Source organism: Narcine bancroftii, chromosome 3, assembly GCF_036971445.1.
Source record: "Narcine bancroftii isolate sNarBan1 chromosome 3, sNarBan1.hap1, whole genome shotgun sequence".
In the NCBI taxonomy this organism is placed as follows: domain Eukaryota; kingdom Metazoa; phylum Chordata; class Chondrichthyes; order Torpediniformes; family Narcinidae; genus Narcine; species Narcine bancroftii.
The window spans coordinates 189,549,526-189,566,177 of NC_091471.1; the positions used below are offsets into that span (position 1 = coordinate 189,549,526).

At 43.8% G+C, this 16,652-nt stretch overlaps 1 long non-coding RNA gene across 1 annotated transcript; it reads right to left on the minus strand.

Moving 5' to 3' along the window:
- Positions 1 to 908: 908 nt before the first annotated feature.
- On the minus strand, positions 909 to 2,190 carry LOC138756333 (uncharacterized). The gene is made up of 2 exons (XR_011352996.1): positions 2,102 to 2,190; positions 909 to 1,236 (listed from the first exon to the last, which is right to left on the minus strand). It is a non-coding gene; the product is annotated as an uncharacterized lncRNA (long non-coding RNA).
- Between the last annotated feature and the right edge of the window lie 14,462 nt (positions 2,191 to 16,652).

Sequence of the window (16,652 nt, forward strand, 5' to 3'; positions counted from 1 at the left end):
ATTAAATTTAAAATTTCTGATGTTGATATGTGCACCTTTAGCAAGCCTAGCTACTGTACTGTAATTCCAAGAATAGATGTGACATATTTTCCATTAACTGCAATTAAATCCACAGCTTAGTTTCCTTGTTTCTTTGGGTTAACCACTTTAAGACTGCATCTCCCAGCCAGCTTAATTTTCATCTTGTACTTTGAAAGTACATGACCAGCTAGTTTTAAAGACACCAATTTTATCAATAAAATTGATGACTTGGTTCAGTAAGATATTTCAGATTGCTACTAAATCAAGCTGAAATCTAATTTCTTATCTTTGCACCTGTACCTCAGGTACCTATGGCTCCTATGGGTATTTTTTAAAATAAAACTGATATCCTTTGACACTAGGTACATTGTGCTCATCTGAATCTGACACTTGCACAGCTGGTTTCATCCACTCCATGAATTTTTGAGTCTCAGTCATTGGTATTGTTCAATATTTGTAAAAAGTAATTTTCCAATCCATACCATACATACTTTCTCCTTGTATCCAAGTTATTTATTTCTTAAGCTCTTATGCTGTCATTCACCATATTTGATCAAAGCCACCCATTATTTCCTGATTCTGCTTTTTCTCTTGCTCTTCACCAGAGGTTCTTCCTTCTGTTTGGTATTCTACATTTCGAGTTGGTCATTTGATAGCCTAATGCTCTGCTTGACTGAATGCAATTTACTAGCATCAATGTTGTTTCACATTGGAGTTGTTACTCCAGCTGGCGTTCCAGATTCCATAATCTGATTTCCGTAAGGGAGCCTGACAAACCTGAGAAAACTGGAGATATATGCCAACTGTCAGAAGATTATCAAAAGTTGTTCTCTGGTCCTCATTGACTGCACCAAGAAGTTGCTGCAAAGACTGGACACAGGAGCAAGGAATGTTCAACTGTTTTATTTTTAGATGTGTCACAATGTGCATGAAATACATTCTTTAGAGTCTCACTTCAGGGTTTTATGGTATGAAACAGCTCTATGACCTTGTACCAATGAAAACTAATAGCACATTTCAGTTTTTTTTTTCAGTAAAAGTAAAGTTTTCTTTAAATTCTTTCCATACTTTAGACAGGTTACTTGAATGGAAATCCTCCCTTTATTCCATAGATAGCATCTTGCCTCAGTCACACAACCTGCTGTTTCTTATTGTGCACCCATGACAGTTTTCGTGCATAGAGTCTGAACTTCAAAGTTTCATTCACCAGCACTTCTGAAACCAAAAATAATGAATGAAGATTGCCATTAAGTTAAGCAAAGAGAGTTTTATTCAACAAGATAATGTACAGAGAAAGATAGAACATTTTCTTTGTTGTGCCTTTTATTTTAATTCACTTTTCTGGTTGTGAATGGCGGGCATTTCTTGTTCATCTATAATTGCTCTCGAGAACAGCATGTTGAACTGAGTCACCTTGAACCACTAGAGTGGTTCTGACAACACAGTCACAGAAATAGAGAGCTGCAGAATTTTGTCACAGTGATATATTAAGGAACAGCAATGCATTTCCAAATCAGAATATGTTTAATTTGGAGTATACTTCCGAGATACCTGCTGTCTTTGCCGTTTTTGGACACAGAAGTCGTGAGATGGGATACTCCATCAGAAAGCGTCAGAGGAAAATCTGTGGTGCGCTTTGTACCATGGTGAGAGAAGCAATTGGTTCAAGTAATTTAATTACCCACACTGTAACTAGATTCCCAAAGGAAGAAGATGATGATGATACAATTTTTAAAGGGCCATACATCTAATACCTTTGGCTGTGGAAGGTGAAGTAATGTTCATTAAGGCTTTCCTTTGGCAGATCACCATAGGTTTCAAGTCTGCATTCCTTGAATGAGAGGGGATTAGGGTGAGGGTTGTACCAGGATGGGTGAGGTTCAAAATGAGTAATAATCTTAATGCAGGCTAGAGCAACCAAAGTGCAGGGTTTAGAACCAGTTTTTCAATGGTTTGTGGATTCAATAGTGACTAATTTGATGAACGTGGGAATGAAGACTCTCTCACAATTGGAACAGCAGCTATATGGGTGGGTAATTTGTGAAATGGTGTGCTGTGGATCCAAGATCTCTGTATGTACCTGAAGTGTGACCTCGAGATTCAAAATTCCATCATTCAAGACAGCCACCATCATCCCAGTACCCAAATGGGCGACAATAAAAGGCCTCATTGATTATTGCCCCGTGTCATTGTTCTCCATTATGAAGTGCTTAGAGCATCTGTTGATGTAACACATCAAAGCACACCTCACAGAGACACTAGGTCCATTTCAATTTAGCTGTAGAAGAACCGTTTCACAGACGATGTTATAGCCTTGTCACTTCGATCTGCCCTGGCCCAGCTGGAGGACAATGCCTCATTTACCAGGCTGTTGTTCATTGACTTCAGCTTGGCATTTAATACAATCATTCCTTAGAGACTGGTGGAGAAGCTGTCCTTGCTGGGACTTAACACCCCTCTCTATAACTGGATTCCCTATCTGAAAGATCACAGTCTGTCTGGGTCGGTAGAAGAATATCAAACACTGTTTCACTAAGCAGTGGCGCACCTAAGGGCTGTGTTCTCAGCCACTCCTGTTCACGTTATTGATCCACAGCTGCATCACCAGATCCAGCTCCAACAGTGTCATCAAGTTTGCAGATGTTGGCCTCATCAACAACAACAATAAATTGCACCAAAGGGGTGGAAAATTTCATTACATGGTGAGAAAGTAACAACCTGAGTCTCAACATGCACAAGATGAAGGAGATAATCGTAGACTTCAGCAGAAACAGGAACATTCACCCTCACTAACATCAACAACTCTGTAGTAGAGAGAGTGGAGAGCACGAAGTTCCTTGGAGTTCACTTAACTAGTAACCTGTCGTGGACACTTAACATCTCCTCTCTTATCACGAAGGTGCAACAGCGACGGCAATTTCTGAGAAGACTGAAGTGGGCAAGGCTACCGGCCACCATTATGTTGACCTTCTATAGGAGCTCTAGCGAGAGCATCTTGGCTGGCTGCATCACAGAATGGTATGATTGCTGCAGACAAATGCATCGGAGGTCAATCCTCAGGACCATAAGTGTGGCAGAGAGGATCACCAGAGTCTCCCTCCCAACCACCCACCACCCGCCATTGATGTGATCTACAGAAAATGCACAAAATCATTGAGGACCCCTTCCACCCTGCACACAGCATCTTTCACCTGCTCCCTTTAGGGAAAGAGATGGGAGTATCAGAATCAGCACCACCAGGCTGAGGAACAGCTTCTTCCCATGGGCAGTGAGAATACTGAATGACCAAATGAACAGCTCGCACTAACCATCCGAGACTGTCACTTGTGCAAAGCAATATTTATTTATTAAGTTATAATATTGCTCTGTATATGCATTATTTGTCTGTATGTGTGTTATGTCTGGTTGTGTAATTGAATGTTTTTGCACCGCGTACTGGAGAATGCAGTTTTGACAGGTTGTATTTGTACAATCAGATGACAATAAACTTGACTTAATCAACAGTGATGAAGTGTTTTGAAAGGCTGGTATTGAAGCATATCAGCTCCAGTCTGAGAGGTGACATAAATACATTCCAGTTCGCTTATTGTACCAACAGAAATACAGTAGATGTATGCTCACTGCCTCTATACCAGTAGTTCTCAACCTTTTTCTTTCTACTCACATACCACTTTAAGTCATCCCTATGCTATTGGTGCTCTGTGATTAGTAAGGGATCATTTAAGGTGGTATGTGAGTGGGTAGTGCTCTAGACCCAATTGTACTGAAATATTTTGCTTGAGAAAAATTGTCATTGGCCCATTTCCTTTGGAGTTATGAAATATTGCACATAACGAATCAATTAGGTATGATGAAAAGTGGTTTTCAAACTTTTTTCTTTTCACCCACATACCACCTTAAGCAATCCCTTACTAATCACAGAGCACATATGGCATAGCGAATACTTAAAGAAAAAAGTTGAGAACCATGGCTCTACTTAAAGCCTTGGAACACCTGGACAGTAAAGATGCATTCATTAGGATGCTTTTTATTGATTACAATTCAGCATTGAACACCATTATCCCCTCAAAACTGATCAGCAAATTCCAAGACCTGGGACTGAACACCCCACTTTGTAATTGGATCCTTGATTTCCTCATCTCCAGACCACAATCAGTGAGGATTGGTAAGAACATCTCCTCCACAATCTCCATCAGTACTGGAGCACCACAGGGCTGCATTCTTAGCCCCTGCTCTCCTCATTTTATATATATGACTATGTAGTTCTGTTCAACAATATCATCTACATATTTGCTGACAATACCACGATAGTGGGTTATATAAAGAAAGGTGATGAGTCAGCATATTGGCAGGAGATTGAAAATTTGGCTGAATGGTGCACCATTGACAACCTTGCATTTAATGTCATCAAAACTAAGGAGCTGATTGTTGACTTCAGGAAGGGAAAACCAGAGGTCTACAATCCAGTGATCATTGGGGGATCAGAGGTAGAGAGGGTGAGCAAATTTAAGTTCTTGGGAGTCTCGGAGTATCTCTCCTGGACCAAACATATTAATGGCATCAAGAAGAAAGCACATCAGTTCCTCGAATTCCTCAGCAGTTTACGGAGGTTTGGTATGACACCAGAAACCCTTGCAAATTTCTACAGTGGTAAGTGTGTTGACCAGTTGCACCACAGTCTGGTATGGGGACACCAGTACCCCTAAGCATAAAGCCCTTGAAAATTTAAAGTGGGCGCAGTCCTGGACATCACACGCAAAACCCTCTGCACCATCGACAACATCTCCAGGGAGCACTACCATCAAAGAGCAGCAGCAATCATCAAGGATCCACACCACCTAGCACATGCTCTGTTTTACCTGTTGCCATCAGGAAAGATGTATAGGTGCCACAAGGCTCACATCACCAGGTTCAGGAACAGATGTTACCCCTCCACCATCAATTCTATCAGGGACTCATTTAAGGACTTTTAAATTAAAAAAAATACATTTAGACATACAGCACTGGAATAGGCCAATTCAGCCCTACAAGTCCATGCCGCCCAATTTATACACTATTAACCTACACCCTGATATGTTTTTGAAGGATGGGAGGAAACCAGAGTCCCCAGAAAAAACCCATGCAGATACAGGGAGAACATACAGACAGCATGGGATTAGAATCAGTTCCGGTCCTGATTGCTAGCACTGCAAAGGTGTTGCGCTAACCGCTATGACAACCGTGCTGCCCTAAAGTACTTGTGCATTTTATTGATTTTTAAAAAAATTCTCTCTGTATTGCACAATCAGTTTGTTTACATTCATTATCTATTTATAGTTCTTTTGTTTGTTTACATGTATACAAGCAGTCCCCAGGTTGTGAATGTCCAGGTAACGAACAACTTGTACTTATGAACAGGCTGTTCCCCATTTCACTCATGTGCATAAATGCACATGCATATTGTGTGAACATTATGCCCCAATTGATGCAGGTGAATACAATGTTACCTCACGAACACTAAATAAGAACTGTAAGCACCTGTTTCACCTTACATACAAATTTGGCGTATGGACAGACTCAGGTGACACAACTCGATCGTAACCTAAGGACTGACTGCATGTACACTGCGTATAGTCTTTTCCACTACCAATAAGTGGTAATTCTGACTCTCCTGTAAGAAAAAGAATCTCAGGATTGTATGTGATATCATGTATGATACCTGATTTGGAAATCTGGAAGGGTGATATTGTGTGGGCATTATGATTGATTCATGGAATGTTAAATTGTCCTAGCCTCCTTACCTATGGACAGAAATTATCAGTAAAACTGGTACAAAGGATTCTAACACTAATCCCGGGAATAAAGGTGTTTGGTGAAAGAGGGAAATTTGAATAGAATGGCCTAAAACCTTTGGAGTTTTGAAGACCAAGTTTCACAATTGAAGTATATAATATTTTAGAACAAAATAGGTGCGGAGAGACTATTTTCTCTGGTCAGAGACTTGAGGTATAATTTTAGGAAAAGGGGATTAGGGCTGAGGATATTTTGTTAAAAATGCATCTGGTCGATAATTTAATTGTGCAAATAGAGAGAGGTAACAGGAACAAGGGAACATGGAATCTCTGAAATTAGAGCTGATAATGGTAACTCTGGTCTCACACTATCAGAGATATTTCCATTGTCCTATCCATCCTCCACTGACCCTCTCTTCTGATTAAACTTGTGTCCTCTTTTTCTCATACTGAAATCTTACTCTACAACTTTTCACAGATATGGCTTAAGTTTTTGATCAACCAATTGATTGTTTCCAGCTTTTTCTGCTTTTATTCAAGGAATATGAAGATAAGGATCAGGCTTGAGGATCACTTGGTCTCCTCCTGCAATGAATTGTAATCCTGCTATAAATATTGGAAGTCAACTCAGTCATTCAGATTTGTAATTCCAACATATTTAAAGCAAACAACAAACTGATCAGAGTTAAACATGAAAGTCTGTAGAGGCTGGGGTTGAGTGCAGTACACCAGTGTGCTGGAGAAAATCAGGTCACACAGCATCCATAAAAAGAAAACGGTAACCAATCATCAGGTATGACTGATGAAATAAATGGGAGGGCAGTGCCTGTGAAGGACCTTGCCATATTTGCTACTTTTACAGTCATTTGCATGCTGGGCACTCAAACCAGGCCACGATAATTAGTATACTTTCCACAATGTACCTGTCGAGGTTCAATAGATTATTGGACAGCATGCCAAATCTATTTGGACTTTTGAGAAGTAGGGGCATTAGTGAGTCTTCTTAATTGTTGCCTCAGTACACTGGCTCAAAGAGAATACCTCTGATATCTGAATTCTCAGAATTTGAAGGTTCAAACCCTCTCCAACTCCATCCCATCAATGTGGACAGATGTATAGACTCTTGCTCTCCCCTTCCTAAAATCCACAATAAGCTCTTGGGCCTTGTTAATGTTGAGAGTAAGATTGTTTTGGCACCATCCAACTAAAATCCCATTATCCATCCTGTATTCAGACTCATTATCTCCTTTTACCTGGCTAACAATTGTATTGCCATTGAAGTTGTATTTAGAAGGAACCAATGTCTGTCACTATGAAAGCACTTTCTGAGATCAATGAAGGTTCTGATCCAGATCACGGACTCAGTGCATTAGGTCATCCTGACCCAAACAAGAAAGGGAAAGCAAACAGAGCTAAGATAAGCTGGAGGAACTCAGCAGGTCAGGCAGCATCCAGAGTTTCATATCAGAACCCTTTATACTTGTTGGCACATATCTTTAGGCTCAGGTCAACCATCTCCCAGGAAGTAGGTCTATTTAGAAATGATACAGAAATAGGTTTAAACTAGATTCACCATGTTCTCCACACCCCATAATACCCAATCACTCAGAGGGGATGAAGAATGATTCCAAGGAAAAGAATAATGAGCTGCTTTTCTTTTTGCCAGCTCTGTTGCACAATACCACCATCATTCTGGTGGTCACTGAAGGACAGCCCCAAAACTATCTCAAGATACTGCCATCTTCCTTGACACAACTGATGCACACATAGCTCTCATTAAGTTGTTTCTACAGATCAATTGTGTCATCATCAACATCATGAATCAAGCAGGGAGTTCAATTTCTAGTGTGGAGAACACATCTGCTAAATATTGGGAGAAGAATTGCAGACTCCGGGAAGCAGCAGATTAGGGCACCAGAAATTGGGAGAGCACACCCCATTGAGAAGGAGAAGCAGAGGAGATTACCCTAGAAGATGGTGACCACAGCAGTGAACCATCAAGGGGCTCAGCGGCTGAGGGACTCACACTGCTGCAGGCGACTTGCGGTCGGGGAACCAGTACGGGCTGTGGGCTGCTGGCTGATGGGTACTAACTATGAGTGCTGGCATTCAAGAAGGTCTTGGGTGCTGCGTATGTCCCAGAAACCTCACAATCAATCCAATTTGATCTGCTACACTGATACCTGAATTTAATTTATTATTACAGAATGTTAGAGAACCAAGATGAAAATTTCCTCACTGAGAGTCCTTTTAAAATGTTGATTTTATAAACCTAACAAACTGCTTTCTAACTTACATTATGAATCTTAATGTGAATAATGCAATATTAAATCCAATTACTTATTTTGATGCCTTGAGGAATTAAGTTGTTTTGAAGAAAGTTCTTTGGGATTTGGGAAGATGGTAAATAAATCACATTTACGCTGAACTAAGGTGGGTAAAAGGGCAAGCAGCATTTTAATGAGACTGTCAATATTTGATTTAGATTGCATAGCTTGCTGAAAGGAGGTGAACAACTTTTTGGAGAGAGGATGATTGATTTTATCTGTCCCACCACATTGTTTCCTTAGACTGCCCAGAACCCTTCCCCAGATCAAAACTCTAAATCCAGTATCTACTGGGTTGGAGATTGGAAGTTTCTCCTGCCAAACTACCCCAATCTCATCAGTTTGGGGATTAGACAATAGCAGCCAACTTGAACTGTCAGCTGAAACTAAAGCCTGTTTTAGTCCGGCTGATCTTCAGGTGAAGATGTGACCCACATATGCACTCCAAGTTCAAGTTTATTATCATCTGACTGTACATATACTATCTTTGTTCTCTTTGGTTTGGCTTCTTGGACGAAGATTTATGGAGGGGTATGTCCACGTCAGCTGCAGGCTCGTTGGTGACTGACAAGTCTGATGCGGGACAGGCAGGCACGATTGTAGCGGTTGCAAGGGAAAATTAGTTGGTTGGGGTTGGGTGTTGGGTTTTTCCTCCTTTGTCTTTTGTCAGTGAGGTGGGCTCTGCGGTCTTCTTCAAAGGAAGTTGCTGCCCGCCGAACTGTGAGGCGCCAAGATGCATGGTTGGAGGCAAGATCAGCCCACTGGCGGGGGTCAATGTGGCAGGCACCAAGAGATTTCTTTAAGCAGTCTTTGTACCTCTTCTTTGGAGCACCTCTGACTCGGTGGCCAGTGGAGAGCTTGCCATATAACACGATCTTGGGAAGGCAATTGTCCTCTATTCTGGAGATGTGACCCACCCAGCACAGTTGGGTCTTCAGCAGCGTGGATTCGATGCTTGCGGACTCTGCCAGCTCGAGTACTTTATGTTGGTGATGAAGTCACTCCAATGAAGGTTGAGGATGGAGCAGAGACAGCGCTGATGGAAGTGTTCTAGGAGCCGTAGGTGATGCCGGTAGAGGACCCATGATTCGGAGCCGAACAGGAGCGTGGGTATGACAACGGCTCTGTACATGCTGATCTTTGTGTGTTTCTTCAGGTGGTTGTTTTTCCAGACTCTTTTGTGTAGTCTTCCAAAGGCGCTATTTGCCTTGGCGAGTCTGTTGTCTATCTCGTTGTCAATCCTTGCATCAGATGAAATGGTGCAGCCGAGGTAGGTAAACTGGTTGACCGTTTTGAGTTCAGTGTGCCCGATGGAGATGTGGGGGGGCTGGTGGTCATGGTGGGGATCTGGCTGATGGAGGACCTCAGTTTTCTTCAGGCTGACTTTCAGGCCAAACATTTTGGCAGTTTCCGCAAAACAGGACGTCATATGCTGGAGAGCTGGCTCTGAATGGGCAACGAAAGCAGCATTGACTGCAAAGACGATGTACTATAGGTTGTATATACTATACTATACAACCTGACAAAACGGCTCTTCTCCAGACCATGGTGCACACACACACATAATAGACAGGACATCATGCAGGAAAATACATCTGGGCTCTCTGATGAAAACTCTGGCATCTTTGCCAAAGCAACCGTAACCCTAACCCTAATCCTTGCCTCACATCAAGATATCAACCTGGTTATTACACTGTCAATTTGACACTTTATCAGATATTCTCACTTTAGATTTATATTCTAACAAATGGGTAAATGAACATCAAAACAAATAATTCTTCAGAATCAGAACTTATTGTCATGAACATATCACATGTGTGGCTTCTTCTTCTACTTCATGAAAATTAATTTATTTTACTATTAAGTGATTGGCAACTTTTTGTTTCAGTGCTTCAGTGAACTAGAATTTACCATGTATTGTTCAGATGGCTGGCTCCTCCCCTACCCCAATATAAACCCTGGTTTTCCCATCTTACTTCAGATTCACCTGAGGCCTATTGTGTCTACTGACCATTGATTGTAAGCTATTAAAAGAGTGTTTGTACTCCTCACTTGTCTCTGAGTGCATTTGGTCACGTTACAATTTTAATAGCTTAACTTTGAAACAGGGTGGAAGACCTGTTGAAGCCAGGCATGCTCCAGATCGACCCTTTGTCCCCTGAGCTCCCGGAGGAATTCGTCTACTGACTGGAGTACTTCCAGTCCTAACTGATGGCCACACAAGACTTCTTCAACTCAGATGGTCTCTGGAGATTGGCACTTCTCTCTCAAGTCAGCCCCAAAGAGTACGCTATCAGAGACTCTGCTACCTATGAGTTGGCCATAGAAGGCTTGCTACATGAGGTCCCAGAATGATGTGCTGGTGAGGCACAAACTCTCTCAATGTTGGCAGCATCGGGTGAGTTGCTGGGCCTTGACCAGAAAGTGCCACTATGAAGTGCCCACAGCCCGCGTGAGAGAGGAAGAACAAATCTGGGACACCCGCGTGGCAGGAGTGAGGTCAAGGTACATGAGGCAGTGACTGCAGAAACTGATGAAGAAAGACTTAGCCAGCACCCTGGAGCTGACAAAATGCTTGAGTGGACCCAACTTGGAGCTGACAACCTCACAGGCAAAAGCAACGTCCTTTCAGAGGACCAGGTCGTAAGGGCAGCTGTGACCCTAGCAGCCCCAGCGTCAACTGTTGCTGCACATGCAACCAGGGATGCTACTTCTGTGGGTAGGCACAGCATCCCCGCGCCTGATGCCCCGTGAAGGACTCCGTGTGCACTGGATGCGGTAAGCGAGGGCACTAGGTGAAGGTCTGCCAGGTTCAAGGGAATCCAAAGAGGGTGACCGCATGTGCAACCCCTGAATCATTGCTCGACCCATGCCCGAGCCCCAAGGGACTGGCCCCCGCCTCTCCGTGCTGTTTGCCGCCATTGTCATCTTGCTGTGGCTCGTGGCAGGACCTACCATCTGAAGCAAAGCATCACGGGAAGCTACGGCAGCCATATAGTGGTGTCTCGAGGTCGGCACCACCTAGTCTGTCATCGGATCAAGATGGAGGGTGGCCATCTTGCTGCGCCTCGTGGTCAACACCACCTAGTCCTTCATTGGATCAAGGTGAAGGATGGCCATTTTGCTGTGCCTCGTGGGCCAAGAGGAGAGTGTTTACATCAGCAAAGGGAGCGATGGGAATTCCAGAGAACTGGCATCGGTGGTCCTGGATCAGGCAATACCTCACCAATTGAATAACTCAATGATGGAGGTGAGGGTAAACCGACATTTGACTGATTGCTTAGTAGGCACTGGCTCCACTGAGAGCTTTATAAATTCTGCAACTGCTCTGCAGTACAAGTTAAGAGTGTACCCGATGGACTACCATATGCTCCTAGCTTTGCACTCGCACTCTGCGATGATCCAGGGATATTGTATAGTACATCTAACTGTAAAAGGGATGGAATTTTGTAAGCTCCTATTGTATGTACTGAAGGATTTGTCTGTTTCTGTGTCACGTTAAAAACATGACCATGAAGTACTCTGGCCCACTCTGATTACTGTGCAGAATGGAATGTCCCAAAAGCCGGACACGATATGCGGTTTCTCCACCGTAAAGATTGATCCCTCCCGTAACGCAAGACTTCTGAGGAGCACAAATGCACTTTTATTAGCTTACAACTAACGGCCAGTATTTACAATGGTCTTCAGGTAAATTTGAGCTGAGGCAGGAAAACAGGGTTTATGTTGGGACTGACGGGGGCGTAACCAAGAGAAGGGTTGACCGTCTAATCTATACATAGACAGTGAATTCCAGTTCACTACACCCCCTTCCCCCCACTATTTTGAATCTGATTCCCGATTGCAAGCCAATAGCTACAAAGAACAAGCGATACACTGTCGGGGAAATCGGGAATTTATCAGAGCCGAGACACAGCGGCTACTCAAAGAAAACATAATTGAACCTAGCAATAGCCCTTGGAGAGCCCAGACGGTAGTCTTGAAAGGGGAAGAAATGTCCAGGCTAGTGATTGACTACAGCCAAATAATTTATAATTTCACATTGCTGGACACGTGTTGTGTATGCACTCACACAATTAAGATTCGGAGACATGATGCAACCCAACAGAACTAATGTTTGGCCACACCCTGAGGACCAGGCCATCCACAGTTCATTCAGATCTGGGTCTCCAATTGCAAAAAAAAAGCAGCATTACCACAGACCTCACCTCGAACATTGGAAGTGGGCAAGAGTGTTCTGGTACAAGATTATAGACAATATAAAGACACATGGGTGGTAGGAGTCATCTTAGAAAAATGGAATCCCTGCCCATATTCTGTTCAAGTGGGGGGATGATTGTAGAAGCGACACATTGACCAATTATGAGCATTGACTGATACTAAGGTCCATGAACTGCCTCATGAACTGGAGGAGGTGGAACCAGACATGCTGTGGCCGCCCCAACCATCCCACACCAAGTAAGGGTGGGGGGGGGGGGGGCAGAGATGTTCACGGAGCCAAGCAGTCCAGTGAGGAGTCCAGTAACTGAGACACACAGACAGGAGGGCAGCGAAGATGGGCAGTCACTGCCTATGGTCAGAGAAGGCGGGCAGTTGCCGCCGACACGACTGCCGACCCGAATGTCGACAGGTCCTGAGCAAAGACCGGCACAGCAAACCACGCTGAGGTGGTCCAAAGGAGAAAGAAGACCACCTGAATGCTTAAAGGACTATGTCTCCTGATAATTATTAAATATTTTCCCTTTTATAATTATAATTACTCATGAGATGTATTCTAATTCTCACGTAGTCCTGGGCCCGATGTAATTTTATTCGTTCAAAGGGCCCCAGTCAGCATTTACTGCATGGGGGGTGGGGGGGGAGAGTGTTGGGTACAAGTCCGCCCTCCATTTATTGCTAGGAACAATTCTTCTGCCTTGGGCATGGGGTGTTCAGGTATTTTGAGTGATGGATTGATAGTGACTTTATAATTGCCGCAAATCTGAATCTCACTGCTTTTCATACGGGTACAATGGGTGCTGCCCAATCACTATATTGTATTGGTTCTAATATGCCTTCATGCTTTAGTCTGTTTAATTCAGCCTCAGTTTTCCCTTTCATAGCAAATAGGACTCTCTGGCTTTGAAGAATTTTGTTTCTGCATTGTCTTGTAATTGCAGTTTGGCTTGAACACCTTTGGTTTTCCCCAATTTTTGTGGGAAAACCATTGCGTGGTTGTTGAAGATTTGATTGAGTTCTGGCTGGGAGGTGGCCATGTGATTTACATTAAGCATTGATCCGATTTCCAGCCAGTCTAGGGAAATGTGTTGTAGCCTTTTCCTTCTGAAAAGTGCTTGTCTCTGGGTATCTACAATGTAGAGAGAGTATGTTTTTGGTTGCTGTTGTTTGTGTTGTACTTGGACTGTACATTTTCCAAACACTTTGATTCAGTTTCCTGTAACAGCTCTTACAGCTATTTCAGTTGTTTAACTGGGAGGCATGGTAGCAAGCATTCCTTTACATGTAATGGCATTGGGGACACCTCTGCCCCAGAGTCTAACTCCATCTTCACGGGGTGTTCATTTATTTTTAGCTGTATAAAGATTACAGTGTTTCCTCCATTTATTCCATGGATGTGTAATATCTCAGGAGCTGAAATTTCAGGAGCTTGAAGGTCAGCCGTTGGGCTGTAATCATCATTGTTGCTAGGTTGCCTCTCTCTCTCTGCAATTGTTTTGACTTTAGCTGCCTGTTTATTTGCAGGCCACCTGCACATTAGAAGCAGAAATTTAGCTTTGATATGTCCTTCTGTAATGATTAACAAGTCCTGTAATTCCGATTTTTTGGTTGGAAGACTTCCCGACCTGGTTGACCCACATTCAAGTTTTTAACTTCCCATTATACTGAGAAAGAGACCACGCTTGCAGTTTACTGGACCTTCCACAATATTGTGGGCTACACAGTAGTGGTTAAACCATTCTATGTAGTTATCCCAACTTTCTTCTACTTTATTGAATTCCCCAAACTTTCCCTCTGCCACCTTGGCGTATTTTCACCTTGATCTTTTGACAGAAATTTGTTAGGGTTGTTAGGTAGTCATTTCCTAATTTTCTTCTGTTGTTTTCCCTCTCATGGTTGGTACATGGGGTATGTGTAGAGTTCGTTTCATTATTCCATCCTTGTCGCCACTGTTGTGTATGCACTCACACAATTAAGACTCAGAGACGTGATGCTTTCTCATGCTTTATTTCTATTAGACTAACATGGCTACTGACGCACAGGATATATGGAAGGTGCAGTACTGGATCTATTCGACCATCAACCAGAAAGCTGTCTATCACCAGTTACCGATCCATTCTGAGGACTGCCCCTACACACCATTTGAGGCAGGCAGACAGCTCTATGAATATAGGGCAGGTCCCTTTTTATATCACCAATGGGGTCTCAGATCTTCCAGAGACAGATGGAAAAAATGGTCAACAAGTATGGGTTGAAGGCCACCTTTCCTTATCTCAACAATGTCATCATTTGTAGACACTCTCTGGAAGACCATAATGCCAACCTCCAACGGTTTCTCCACACAGCCAAGGCCCTGAAACTCATATACAACTCCAGTAAGTGCACATTCCAAATGAAACATCTAGCGATCCTGGGCTGTGTTGGAGAATGGCATAATTGGCCCTGACCCTGATTGAATGCGCCCCCGTTAGTCCTCCTGATCCTGAGGACCATGAAGACTTTCAGGAGGTGACTGGGCTTATTCTACTACACCCAGTGGGCCTCACATTACGCGGATAAGATCTGCTCCCTCTTAAAGTCCACCTCCTTCCAATTGTTGGCCGAACCCCAGCTGGCTTTTGACTACGTTCGGAGCTACATTGCAAAGGTCACCATGCATGCAGTGGATGAGAATGTAACCTTCCAGGCGGAAAGCGATGCCTCTGACATAGCTCTGGCCACGACCCTTAACCTGCCGGGCAGGCCAGTTCCCTTTTTCTCCCGCATCCCACAAGGCCATAAGGTTCAGAACCCATTTGTGGAGAAAGAGGGACAAGCCATTGTAGTGGCCATCAGGTACTGGAGGCATTACCTGGCCAGCAGAATATTTATACTGCTTACTAACCAGTGATCAGAGGCATTTATGTTTAATAATGAAAAAAGTGGCAAAATAAAGAATGATAATATTTCTAGATGGAGGATTGAACTCTCCACCTATAATTATGACATAGCATACAGGCCAGGTACTCTCAATGAACCTCCAGATGCTCTGTCAAGAGGAAGCAGTGCCTCTGCACAAACTAGCCAGTTGCAGTCACTGGATGAGCTTTGCCACCGAGGCATCACCTACATGACTCATTCTTTCAAGGCACGCAACCTGCCCTACTCCATTGAGGACATCAGGGAGATGGCCAGGTCTGTGCTGAGTGCAAGCTGCACTTCTACCACCCTAACAAAGCACACCTGCTAAAGGCATCCTGCCCCTTCAACCAACTCAGTGTCAATTTCAAGGGTCCCCTTCCTTCCACCAATGGAAGAGTATTCACATTTTCCCTGTGCCATCCCATGCCCAAACATGACCACCATCACAGTCATCAAAGCCTTGCACTCTTTTCCCCCTGTTCAGGTATCCCAGGTATATCCATAGCGACTGGGGCTCATCATTTATGAGTGAAGAGCTAAACCAGTACCTGCTCGTAAGGGGCATTGTCTCAAGCAGGATGACTAGCTAAAATCCCTGTGGGAATGGACAAGTTGAAAAGAGAACGCGACTGTATAGAAGGCAGTAAAATTGGGTCTCCAGTCCAAAGGCCTACCAGACTCATGCTGTCAAGAAGTGCGACCAACAGCGCTCCACTCCATGAGGTCGCTCCTCTGCACGGTGATCAACGCAACTCCTCATAAGCTTATGTTTACATTCCAGAAGAAATCCATGCCTGGAACTACTCTCCTGGCTTGGCTGATGGCACCAGGGCCAGTCCTGATGAGAAAGCACGTGAGGAGGAGCAAGACAGACCCCTTGATCAAGAAGGTACAACTGATGCATGCCAATCCAACATATGCTTCTGTGGCATACCCTGATGACAGAGAGGACATTGACTCAATCAGAGACCTGGCCCCTACTGGAATGGAGAGTCCAATGCCTCAAGTGCACCAGTAACTACCGAGTACCCCACTCAGGGTGCCGCAGGACACTTCTCGGGAAGAGGACCAATTCACCCCATGAGTTGAGCCAGAGCCCTCGAGACCCACTGATCCTGTACCACAGGGGTTCCAGGAGGTTCAGGAAGCCCAAAGTCCTCCAGTACTGCAGCGCTCCACCAGCATTACCAGACAACCGACCGTCTTAACGTAAATATTTGTAAAGTGTTAAGTTTTTTTATAATGAATTGTCTCTGTTTTTCACACACAGGGTCAATTCTGAAGGAAAGGGTGAATGCAGTGAACTGGAATTCACTGTCTATGTATTGTTCAGATGGCTGGCTCCTCCCCTGGCTCCACCCTCACCTTCCCCAATATAAACCCTGGTTTTCCCGCCTTACCTCAGATTCACCTG